The following is a 12413-nucleotide window of genomic DNA, read 5'->3' on the forward strand; positions in this document are numbered from 1 at the left end:
TAGACTCTTTACTTAGAGAATGGACTGAATATGTCATCACAGAGTGGTTGATAGTTGGCATCCATCTATCTCGAAGGACAATGCGTGATGGTGGTTATCATCACAAGCCTGGGCAGAAGGTATGGAGATCCTGAGATGCCCAGTCGTCAAGACGCCCTCTCGGCCTTACCCATGCAGTCCAAAAGGAAGCTTGTGAAGCAATACGTTTGGCACCAGCTTGGCTGCAGGAACTGCAGGAAGGATGTTCGGTGACACCCAGCCACCTTAGGGGCTTCGCTCCGGATTTGCTTTCTGGATTTACTTTGTCTCTCCTGGGGCTGCCCACAAAGCAACGGGGCTATTCATCCATATTTGGGGATGTGGTTCATGAGCACAAGGGTGTATCCACATACCCTTGCTACGTGTGCAGGGGCCGGACCTCCTCTCCAATCACTGTAGTTCAGCTTGAGTCCGAAAGGAGTTTAGTTTCTGTGTGTCACCAGCGAGGAGGCATTACATGAAACTTGCTGTTGGAGAGGCTATGTACTGCCAGGGAGACTTACATAGTCAGGTCTCCTTTTTGCAGAACTGCCAACCAGCAGTCGAAGCAGAATGTGAGAGCGACAAGCACTACCACACTAGATGCATCACAACAACCATTTTGACACCCACCCAGAGAATACTTCTGATAAACAGAAGAGCATGCATAGAATCAAGATCTTACTGCCCTGTCTCTGTGCTTTTAATTTTTTGTTATTATGGCTCAACAAAACAGCAAACCATTCCCTTAACTATGCTATATAACATTTGAGATGTGACTCATCCAATAGCAATTCTTATGAACAAATTCATTTATATTTAACATTTAATGATGTCTGCAGTGCTTAAGGAAACTAGTCAGTAAATTACCTTTAAAGCTTTATCACAATATCACAGGAGATATAAAAGTGATTTAATGCACAGCAAGGTCCCACAGAAAGTAATTTGTAAATGACCTTATAATCAGCTTACTCTGGACAGTCTGCTTGAGAACCTACTCATCAATAGGAGCCAATATGATCAAAGGTCCAAGGTGAATCTTCTATTATTTAGCTCATGATCATGAAGTAAACCTGATGAAAACTTCATATATTAAACTTGTTTCTCTATTTATACCTTTCAGGATTATTACTGAGGAACAGTTTAATCAGCACCTCAAGGTTTGTGGAATCAAATGAAGCAGTGGTGATGCAAATTCAAAAGAAAGCACAAGGAATCCTGAATGATCTTCTATGACAGATCTGGAAACCACGAGAAGGTAGAAATTATTGTCTTTCATGCTGATTGAGTGGATTCCACACGTATAAAATCCTAGAAAGACCAAAGAGACTGCTGAGGGGAGGTTTGATAGTATATGAATTGTGGAGGGGGTTTGGATTATTAGAAGCTGTTCCTATTGCTAAAGTGATCAAGATGTAGAGGTTGCAAGTATAAAAAGAAAAAGAATTAAAAGTCACACAAAGAAAAACATTTTTTATGCAGGGTGTGGTTGAAATCGGGAATGCAGGTTTCACAGTGGCTTTCAAGCAGGAATTGATTCAAGATTCAAAATTTATATATCACATGCACATCAAAACATACAGTGAAATGCATCGTTTATGTTAGCAACCAACACACCCCAGGGTATGCTGGGGGCTGCCCATAAATGTTGCCACACCTTCTGGCGCCAAGGTAGCATGCCCACAATACTTTGCAGAGCAACACAGAACACAGCAAGTAACCAAACAACAACAGTAAAACAAGCCGTGTTCCTCCCTCCCCACCATACACAGTCCTCTAACCCTAAATCTTCACCTTCAAGCCTCTAGCAGACTCAGATTTGGGCTTGAACACACAGAAATTGGGCCTTCAATGACCCTGGCGGACTCACAGACCTGGGGCTCAGCCTAGTTGTCCTTAATTTCTAGACTTCTGATTTGACCTTGGGCCTCAATCCTTGGCATTGACCCCAGGACCGGCTAATCCTGAACACTAGACCTCAAAATCCAAACTTCCTGATGGCGGATCCCAAACAGTACAACTCCAGTCTCAATGATTTGTGAAACCAGGTTGATTTATCCTACTCTCACAGAACTCTTGACTCTGGAACCTGCTGATCCTGGAGTTGCTCACCAACTGGTCAGCCGGTTTGGCATCCAGCTGGGCATCCCAGCTTGGCCTGTGGCTGTCCCGCATATGGTCTTCAAAAGCAGAATAGAGACTTATGACTCCAGCCTGTCCCCCACATACCTGTCCCTAAACCCTAACCTGACCCCTACCTCCTCCCATCCCTGTCCCCAAAAACATCCCGACAAACCCAAAAAAAACTTAAAACACCAACTAAAGCTGAGCCACAACCTCAATAGAATTTGCAGTTTGCACAATCTTGAAAATAATTGGAAAAATTTAGATACATTTAAAAAATAGGCAACAGAGAAAAGGCCAAATAGTGAGTTGTTCTGGTAGATACCAATGCGGACATGAGGAGCTGATAGCCTCTTCAAGTTCTTTAAAATTTTGTGGTTCTATCATGATAGTTTTTGGAAGAATGGTAATTGTGATAATAATCTCCTATTCCTTTCCCCCAGCTCTGCAAATTTTACCCTCACAAGTATTCTTTGGCTTTGGTTATTATCGAATTTTCTTTCTGTGCCCTTTCAAATGACCCGGCTGGTGGCGTAATGGCATCAGCATCGGACTTTGGGATGAAAGGTCCGGAGTTTGAATCCAGCCGGCTCCCCTGCATGCTTTCCATCCGTGCTGGGTTACGAGCTGGTGATCTCTTTGGAAACTCACCCGGCAGAAGGCAATGTACTTGCCTCATACGCGGTTCCCCATTACGTCAGAGAGGTGCAGAGGGAAATCGTCCACTAACACGGAGAAACTCCGGATGCGACATCCCATTCCTTTTCCATCCTTTCAAATAGGCAATCCGGAAAAGAACATAAAGATTGAAAATGATATTCTCCCCAAATCACCTAAATATATGTCATTTGTTTACCATCCCATCAGACCCATAATTACTTCACTTTACCTGATTTTGAATGACTCTGTAATGTTATCAGAATGCAATGGATTACACAAAGATATATCCAAGAAATGTAGCAACTTATTTTCATGAACTTATCATTTTCAATGCTTTATGATCTTGATAAAATTTCCTTCAACCTTTACAATTCCAAATTCCCTAGTCCCTTCAAGTTGACAAATTCTCTATCCTTTGGAATAATTCTGGTTAATCCTTTATACTCCCTTTAAACTTGACATTTTTCTTTGTGTTAATGCCCGGAAATGCATGCAATAAGTCGATCCAAGCTAGTTTCAGTCACCCCAAGGTACACAGACCTATTGAAGCCGTGCTTCATGATGGATGGGGAGTCTGTCTCTCTCACCCAAAAGGTCCAGACATTATAAGCACTGATTATATCATTTTAACTATTTCTTAGTGCTTAATCAGTTTTAGTTAATTTCCTTCTAAATTTTAAATGTGTTTAGTAATTACTTTTTTTATTATTTAACAAACTCAGTATTTTTAAAATTTCTCTGAATATCAGATATTTTTTAAAAATTGCAAACAAGAATGTCTCCCAGCTTTGACAGGCAGTGAGGCACTAACCCCAGTCCTGCATTTTGCCAGCATTGTCATGGTGATCTGGGGTGAAGTCCTGGTAATATGCCAACTGAGGCTCTACTTTGCCTCACTGGAGTCCATGTGGTGAAGGTATCAGCTCAATCTACCCTCTGCACCTGATTCCTGTCAGTGCGGGTGAATGGACATTGTATGTGTTCAGTCTTTGTGGTATGGTGGGCCTGATCTAGTTTGATATGATTTGCTAATCTGCACAAATTAAGCAGCCCCATCAGCTCAGTAAGGTTACTCTGTAAATAGATGAGCTGTAAACCAGGGAGGGATTCGGTTTTAGTGGCAGTTAGTTCAGCTCAGTAGTAGCAGGAAATGAAACATCAGTGGTTCAAAGTCAAAGTCAAGTTTGTTGTCATATGTACAAGCATTTGTATGCACAAGTGCAATGAAAAGCTTACTTGCAGCAGCATCTGTTCCGTTCTGTTCAATGGGAGATGGGTTGTCTCCTGGGCTATGGACAGGACACATCAAACGCTGTGTTTATGTTCTGAAGGTCTGCAAACCAATATTGTTCCTCGGCAGTCTAGCTACAAATGGACCTCTTGCTGCTGTTCTAGATCCACGATCTGAACAGAGTGTGCAGAGACAACAGAGATTTGTGTTTACAGTGGCACAGTGGTAGAGCTGATAGAGCTGCTGCCTCATAACTCCAACAATCCGGGCTCAATCCGGACCTCGGGCACTGTCTCTGTAGTGACTGCATTATTCTCTCTCTACCCAGTTGGGAAATTTTTTCTGGATGCTCTTGTTTCTTTACATGGCCCAAAGACATGCAGGTTAGCAGGTTAATTGCCTTACAATAAGATGCCCTGAGTGTATACTGTCGGTGAGTGGTAGAATCTGTGGGATTCTTAGAAATGTGAGGAAAATAAAATAGGATTGTTTTAAATATGTGTTTATTGGCCAGTGTTGCTTTGTTAGTTTGAGGGATTTGTTTCCAAGCCATATGACTCTAAATATACCTCAGCATTTTTACTGACACTTAAAAAGGAACAGAAAACATTTGGAGGGAGGAATCATTACATCTGAAAACGCGTCTTTCTAACCTCTGCCCTGGTTGATTGTTACATTCCATTTCTTGCCACATTATTCACTGTGTAAGGCAGTATTTCTTTGGAAAACAAGCCTCAAATTAGCTAATTTTAAATGTTTGTGGTTTTGGCAGTCATTTTGCCACCAACGTCAGCAACTATTTCTGATGCCTATGAAGTTGCCGAGTTCAGTCAACTGGATTGTTGACCCCTTGACATTGGGGGCTCACACACCTCATAAAAAATCTTATCTAGAAATAATTTTGCAACCATTAAATATGCAGTACTGACTTTTTGCTGCACCTCAGGCCAGGAAGCTAAAGCAATGTAAGTAAAGGTTTATGATTATGTTATAATTGGAAAATAGTCATGTACAAGTAGAATATTTTAGGAGGAAATTACCATGATGTTGGAATATTCTTGACCAACAAAAGAGTGAATATAAATTGTAGACGAGTTGCACTCAAAATTACAGGATAGTTTACAAATTTTCCAGAATATGCAAGATCCTATTGGACCTGAAAAGTTAAGGAATAACTATCTGCTGTTCCAGAAGTAACATGGGTATGAGGAGTGCAACGCACAATAAATCCATTACACCTCTTCCAAGCAAAACCCTACTGGTACTCATTAGCATGACTCTTCATGCTGGTTTTTCTGTTCATTGGCTGCATACCTCACTTAGTCAGTGTCCACTTAAAGGAAAGTCGTGCAGGAAGATCACGGGTGTTAATGAGGATCAGTGCTGGGACTTCTTTATTTGCAGATGAAACAAAAATTGGTGGAGTTCTGATTAGTGAAGAAGGCTGTAAAAGGCTCAGCAGGATAGAGATGAATTGCAGATATGAGCAGAGAAATGGCAAATGTAGTTTGACATGTTGCATTTTGAGAGATTAAATAGAAGGAGACTGTACACAGTAAATAGCAAGAATCTTAAAAGCATTGATGTATAGAGGAGTCGTGGGGTCCATGAAAATGGACAACACTGGTAAATAGGACAGTAAAACAAGCATGTATTATGTTTGTCTTCATTGGTCAGTGCATTGAGTGTAAGAATCAGGAAGCCTCGTCGCAATTGTATTAGTCTGCATTTGGAGCATGGTGTTCAGTTCTTATCACCCCGTTGCAGGAAAGACATGAAGGCTTTGGAAAAGGGCAGAGAGGGTTCACTGGGATGCTGCCTGGATTAGAGGGTATATGCTATAATATAAGGATAGGTTGGCCAGACTTCAATCGTTTTCTCTGGAATGCCAGAGAACAAGGGGAGATCCAATAGAAGATTACAAAATCATGAGTGGCATAGATGGGGGCAATAGGCTGAGTCTCTGTCCCAGGGCAGGTATCTGAAATATTAGAGAATATAGCATTAAAGTGAGGGGTGGGGGAGTTTAAAGCTGATGGGTCGGGCAAGGTTTTTTTGTACAGGGAGCAAGGTGCAGAGAACACTCTGTCAGGGGTGGTAGTGGAAACATATGATAGTTGCATTTAAGAGGTATTCAGGTAGACACATGAACACGGAGGGAATAGAATGATATGGATTATGTGTAGGCCGATGGGATCCGTTTCATTTAACAATGTGGTCAGCAGAAAAATCTTTGGCCAAAAGGCCTGTTCTTCTTCTATGTTCTATGAAGATATGTATAGGCCAGTCTTAGCTTGCTATCTTATGTCAATCTTTGATGTTAGAATCTGGAACAAGTAGCATTTGTGGTGGAAAAGGGACAATGGATGTTTTGGGTCAAGACTTGGAATTAGGTCCAAAAGTGTCTGAGAGACTGAGTGTTTCTAGTCCAGATGCAGGGTCACAGCCAAGAAAGTCGATGTGTTTCTAGTCCAGATGCAGGGTCACAGCCAAGAAAGTCGATGTGTTTCTAGTCCAGATGCAGGGTCACAGCCAAGAAAGTCGATGTGTTTCTAGTCCAGATGCAGGATCACAGCCAAGAAAGTCGATGTGTTTCTCGTCCAGATGCAGGGTCACAGCCAAGAAAGTCGATGATCGCTTTGTCTCCACAGATGTTCCCTGACCTTCTCAGTTCCTCCAGTTATTTGTTCTTTTTTTTTGCAACAATCGTTTGATATCTAAAAACTTAACAAACTTCTACAGATGTGTTGTAGAGAGTATATTGACTGGCTGTATCACAGCCTAGTATGGAAACACCAATTCCCTTGAATTGAAAAATCCTACAAAAAGTGGTGGATACGATCCAGTCCATCACAGGTAAAGCCCTCTCCACCTGTCATCACATCTACATGAAATACTGTCACAGGAAAATGGCATCCATCCTCCAGGACCCTCACTGCCCAGGACATGCTGTCTTCTCACTGCTGCCATTAGGAAGAAGGTACAGGAGTCTCAGGACACACACTACCAGTTTCAGGAACAGTTCCTACACCTCTTATACCAAAGGAGATAACTTCACTGAACTTCACTTGCCCCATCATTGAAATGTTCCCATAACAATGGCTCACTTTTAAGGACTCTTCATCTCATATTCTCAATATTTATTGCTTATTTATTTATTATTAGCTGGCTGCTGGTGTAGTGGCATCAGCGCCGGACTTCGGAGCGAAGGCTTCCAAGTTCGAATCCAGCCGGCTCCCCTGCACGCTTTCCATCCGTGCTGGGTTGAGCGTCGAGCTAGCAACTCAGCCTCATAAAAATAAGAAAGCCTGCTAAAAAAACGCCGTCATGACGGCGTCCCGATGACTCCACTCGGAGTTAAGGGCTTTCTTCTTCTTATTTATTATTATTATTATTACAAAGATTTGTATTATTTGTATCTGCACAGTTTGTTATATTCTGCACTTTGGTTGAACACCCAAGTTGGGTGGTCTTTCACTGATTCTGTTATAGTTATTATTCTATATATTTATTAAATATGCCCAAAAGAAAATGAACCTAAGGGTTGTATATAGTGACATATATGCATTTAGATAATAACTTTACTTTGAATTTTGAATCCACCTGCTGCACATTCACCATCCAGGACTGAATGGCAGAAACATGAAGAATAGGGATCACCACCAACAAAGAAGATCGGTCACAGGACCAGCTGTTGTCCCTCATGCCACATTATCAGCGAGCCATGTTCCAGCCAAGATAAGGTCTGTTTATGGCCAATATCTACTGCTGGGAAGTTTGCAATGTTACATAATTGTAGCTGTGTCAAATAACAAACAAAACTCCAGCTTTTTGATGATTTCCCACTGAGTTAGTGGTGGACTATAGCAAGTGTGACCAAAAGTCTTCTGATTGACTATGAAATATGACACTGTACGAAGAAGACTGAACTCCATGTCTTTGGGACATTAAAGTGAATGCATTGGTGCAGAGATACAGTCATTGAATACAGAAGCATATCCTGTGGCCCGTCACATCTATACCAGCCACCAAGTACCTATATATACAAATCCTATTTATCAACACTTGTTCCATAATGTTACTGCGCCAAAGTGATTCATGTCCTCGTCCAGATGCTACTTAAGTATTGAGAGTACCTAGTTCTACTATTTTCTCCGTAAGTGTCATCCAGATTTGAACAACCAGGAAAATAATCTTCCTGGGGTGGAAAGATGAGAAAGAGAAGGAATGTGATTCACAGGTCATTAAGAGGCCCTCCAGAGAAAAGCATTCGGAGCTTACAGCGTTATCCGTTAGAAGTCAAGTTGCAGCACTTGAATACGTTCTACAAATGGTCTACTGACCTCAGAAGACAACTAGCCTCAGGGACTAATGAAGCAACGCCAATCACACACCTCCCAGCAATCTCCATCCATCAGAACTCACAACTAATATCCATGGTTTTGCCTCAACACAGTGGCAAGGCTTATGCTCAGATCCAAACATCAGCTTTCCGACCACAACAGATACATCACTCCCAAACACTTGCTGACATGGCTCTTTCTCTCTAGTAGGACAAGGGGACATGTCAGGGATGAGTGCAGTCAAATAATATCACCCCAGGTAATGATGGCATTTTACATAAATGAACCAGCCATGATTATAAAGGGTGGCTCATTGATATCTAATTAGCTTATTTTCTTATTTTCAAGCTTATTTTCTCCTTAACCCCATAGAGTACAAACCCTACTCTCGGCATAACTGTATTCATGATCCCATTCCACTGGTGCTATTTTTGTTACCTGTTAGTCAACCATCCTGGAGCCATCCATGCCCCAAGGTGCTGCTGTTTTAATCTGGACTAACTGTACAACTGCATGTGGCTGCCTTCTTTGAATGCAGTCTCCAGTGTGAAGGCTTAGCAGTGGGATGCACAAGGTGGTTAGCTGGACGAGATGCCACAAGTTGATAAACTTCTAATGAATGTTACTACAACGTCATATCCCAGAGGTATAACCCTCACTACAAAGAGAAGTACACCACAGGTTAGGTTGTGAACGGGGAGTTGGTAGGTCAGGTAAATCAAGTAATTTTGTGAGGAAGGGAGATATACAAATTGCTCTTGTTCTTCCTCATCATCCTCCTATTCCACTCTTTCCCCTCATCTTCTGGAGATTCTCACTGCACAACTGATCACCAGTCCTTTGCTTCCATTATGGAGCACTCGTACACTTCCAAATCCAAAACAAAATCTAAGTCAACGTTGTGCACTTGGCAATTGATCACCATGGATCTCGAGAGGTGGTCTGTGGAATGCTATTTTTCCGAGTTCAGTCCTGGTGCCCTCTGTAAGGAGTCTCTGTACGTCCTTCCCATGGAATGTGTGAGTTTTCCTCAGGTGCTCTGGTTTCCTTCATCAGTACTAAATGTACAGGGTAGGTCAATTGTTCATTGTAAACTGTCCAATGATTGGGACAGGTTTAAACAGGGCTATCAGGAGTTGCTGGGTGGCATGGCACAAAGAGACAGAAGGGCCAATTTTGTGCTGTATTTCTCAATAAATAATTAAAATAATCATGAGTATATCAAGGGAAGGAAGAGCCTTCTGGTTGTCTGGCATCTCCGAGGTGACCTGTGAAAGCTGCAGTCAGTGACACACTGCTTCACAGAGAGGCTTGTATTCCTCTCAGATCAATGGGCCCCTACTGGCTCCAACTCTCTGACGAAAGAGGATGAAGTGCAGTAGTCTCCCTTTTAAAGAAAGTCTCCATAGTTATTCACATACAAAAGTGGGCAGTTCCCTGTAAAATACAACTACAATGAAACTTGCACATAAAATTTCATTGTCAAGGTCATCTTGGGAGCCACTAGATTGTCCTACTCCAGAGTCCATATCCAAGCCTGAATTTCTTTGTGGCTGGAGTGGGTGGCAAATTTCATTGAGGATATTCTTACTGAAATCATAAAATGTCATTGATTGATCCTTGCAGAGTCTTGGGCAAGAGCATTTTGGGTGAAGCATGATGGCCTCCTTCTCTTCTCCCTCTTTTTCTATCACTTTGTTGTGCCCTGTGTTTGCACTGTTCACTATTCCAAAGAGAATGCCTGTTAATGCATCCATATACCAGAACAGTTGGACAGTGGAGAAGTCTGAAGTCCTCCAGCAGTTGGTATACCACACTCACAGCACTTAACCAACCTAAAGCAAAATCTCAAGAGATTACCAAGCTCTTGTAGAATTGTAACAACAAACCAGTAGAGATCAGTCAGTAATTAACCTTAAAATAATTGATGGTCCCTTTGATTGACGTTGCAGCTCAGCTATCCCATTGGCAGATGCACTTTAACCAGTACAACTCACACCAGACGTATGTGCAAACTCATCTAAAGTAATACTGGTTCCAACATGGATTGCATTTCATACAAACACCGCTTACTATTGAGTTGAATTTCTTGAACAATTATCTCCATCATTTTAAAGGAAAATGACTCAAGTATTTATCCAGCTGAAGGAAAATTCTTCAGTAGAATACAAATCTTTGGGGCAAAAAAAGGGAAATAAAAGAGTATACAGTAAGTGTTTGGGGAGGATGGGGGAGGATGGGGTGGGAATGAGGTTCCAAGATTTACCTGGATTCTGCCTGGATTAGAGGGCATGCCTTGTGAAGAAAGTCTCAGTGAGCTAGGGCTTTACTCTTTGGAGAGGAGGAGGAGGGTGAGACGTGACTTAATAAGGTGTACAAGATGGTAAGAGGCATAGATCAAGTGGACAGCAAGAAACTTTCTCCCAGGGCAGAAATGGCTAAAACAAGACAACACAATTTAAAGCGTTGGGAAGAAAGTATAGGTGGTGTGGATGTCAGAGAGGGGTAGGTGCATGGAGCATCCTGCCAGGTGTGGTGGTAGAGGCAGATACATTAGGGACATTTAAGAGACTCTTTGATAGGCACATGGATGAAAGAAAAATGGAGGGTGATGTGGGAGAGAAGGCTTAGATTGATCTAGGAGTAGGTTAAAGGGTCAGCACAACATTGTGGGTTGAAGAGCCTGTACTGTGCTGCACTGTTCTACTAAGATTGTGTGGAGGTAAAATGAAATTCCATGCATTTTGGAACATGATAAGGAAGAGATATTTGAGAATCAGGAGATGGTTTTGCTGCAGCAGTGGCAAGAGATTCATCTCCTAACATCCATCAACTTTTTTGGTATCTAGAAGTTGCACATTGTGAGTGTGACAGAACAATGAATATCTGTATGAATATAGGACACTGCAGATGCTGGGATCTGGGGTATGAAAAGACAAGCTAAATAGAAAATGACAGTGGACAGAAAAAGTAAATGGGGATGGAGGGGTGGAGATAGTGACAGAAGCTGGGAGGTGATTGGTGAAATCTTTGTGTAGATTCCATAATCAGCCACAAAGGGTGGCAGATTATGGAATCAGAGAAGAAAAGAAGGTTTTGAATGGAACCAGATGGGGGGGGGGTGGAAATGCCAGATAAAAAGGAACAAAGTAAATTTTTTTTATCAAAGTACCATATACAACTCTGAGATTTATTTTCTTATGGGCATTCACAGTAAATACAAGAAACAATGAAAGACTGCACCCAACTGGATGAACAAACAATCGATGTCCAAAAGACAACAAACTGAGCAAATACAAATAATAATAATAAATAAGTGATAAGTATCAAGAACATGAGGTGAAGAGCCCTTGAAAGTGAGTCTGTATATTGTGGGAACAGTTCAGTGATAGGGTGAGTGAGCAGTGGGTGTTGGGAATAGCGAAACGAGTGGGTAAAGTGTGTGGGTGCTAGACAGATGTACTCATATGCAAGAGGGGAAGAAGTGGGAAATGGGGGAATGACCTGCATCATCCAGGATAAAGCAGCCCTCATAATTGGTGCAGCACCAACCACCATTGTGCAGGGGAGGGGCTGTATTTTGCATCAACTACAAAAAACAATGTAATTACTTGCCCAGGCCACACTGATGGCTTCTCCTGAACCCACATCCCCATGCTTGCCTGGCTGAGACCTTGATTGAATGTGAGTAGGGTGCCTACGTGTAAGTTGTGTGAGAGGGCCTAGTCACCTGGAAGCTATCACGCAGTCCAAGGTAGTGGTCCAGGAGAAGGGGGGTGCCATTCTCGTAGGCTCCAGGAGAGATTCACTCCTGTTACTGGTCTAATATAAAACCTGTGAAGCATTGTCCACCTGGCTGATCCTTTTGTAGTCCCTGATAATTATTTTCTGACAGTACAGCATTCCAATCCACCTGCACAACCACCCTCCCCCCATGAGGCTTTGAATTAAATTGACAGATCATGCCATGATGCCTCATCAAAGTCCATTTGACAAACTTGAAGGGCTTGGGAATAGGTGGTGTCAACATCTGCCGC

At 42.1% G+C, this 12413-nt stretch overlaps 1 protein-coding gene across 1 annotated transcript in view; it reads left to right on the forward strand.

The window, feature by feature from the left end:
• Window positions 1-12413, forward strand: part of ptprc (protein tyrosine phosphatase receptor type C) — a 298428-nt gene that overhangs the window by 47800 nt on the left and 238215 nt on the right. The window contains exon 2 of the mRNA XM_063063878.1: window positions 1142-1276. The gene's annotated coding sequence lies outside the window, so the exon portion shown is untranslated. The remainder of the gene's footprint in view (window positions 1-1141; window positions 1277-12413) is intronic.

The sequence above is a fragment of the Mobula hypostoma genome, chromosome 12 (genome assembly GCF_963921235.1).
Source record: "Mobula hypostoma chromosome 12, sMobHyp1.1, whole genome shotgun sequence".
Taxonomy (NCBI): domain Eukaryota; kingdom Metazoa; phylum Chordata; class Chondrichthyes; order Myliobatiformes; family Myliobatidae; genus Mobula; species Mobula hypostoma.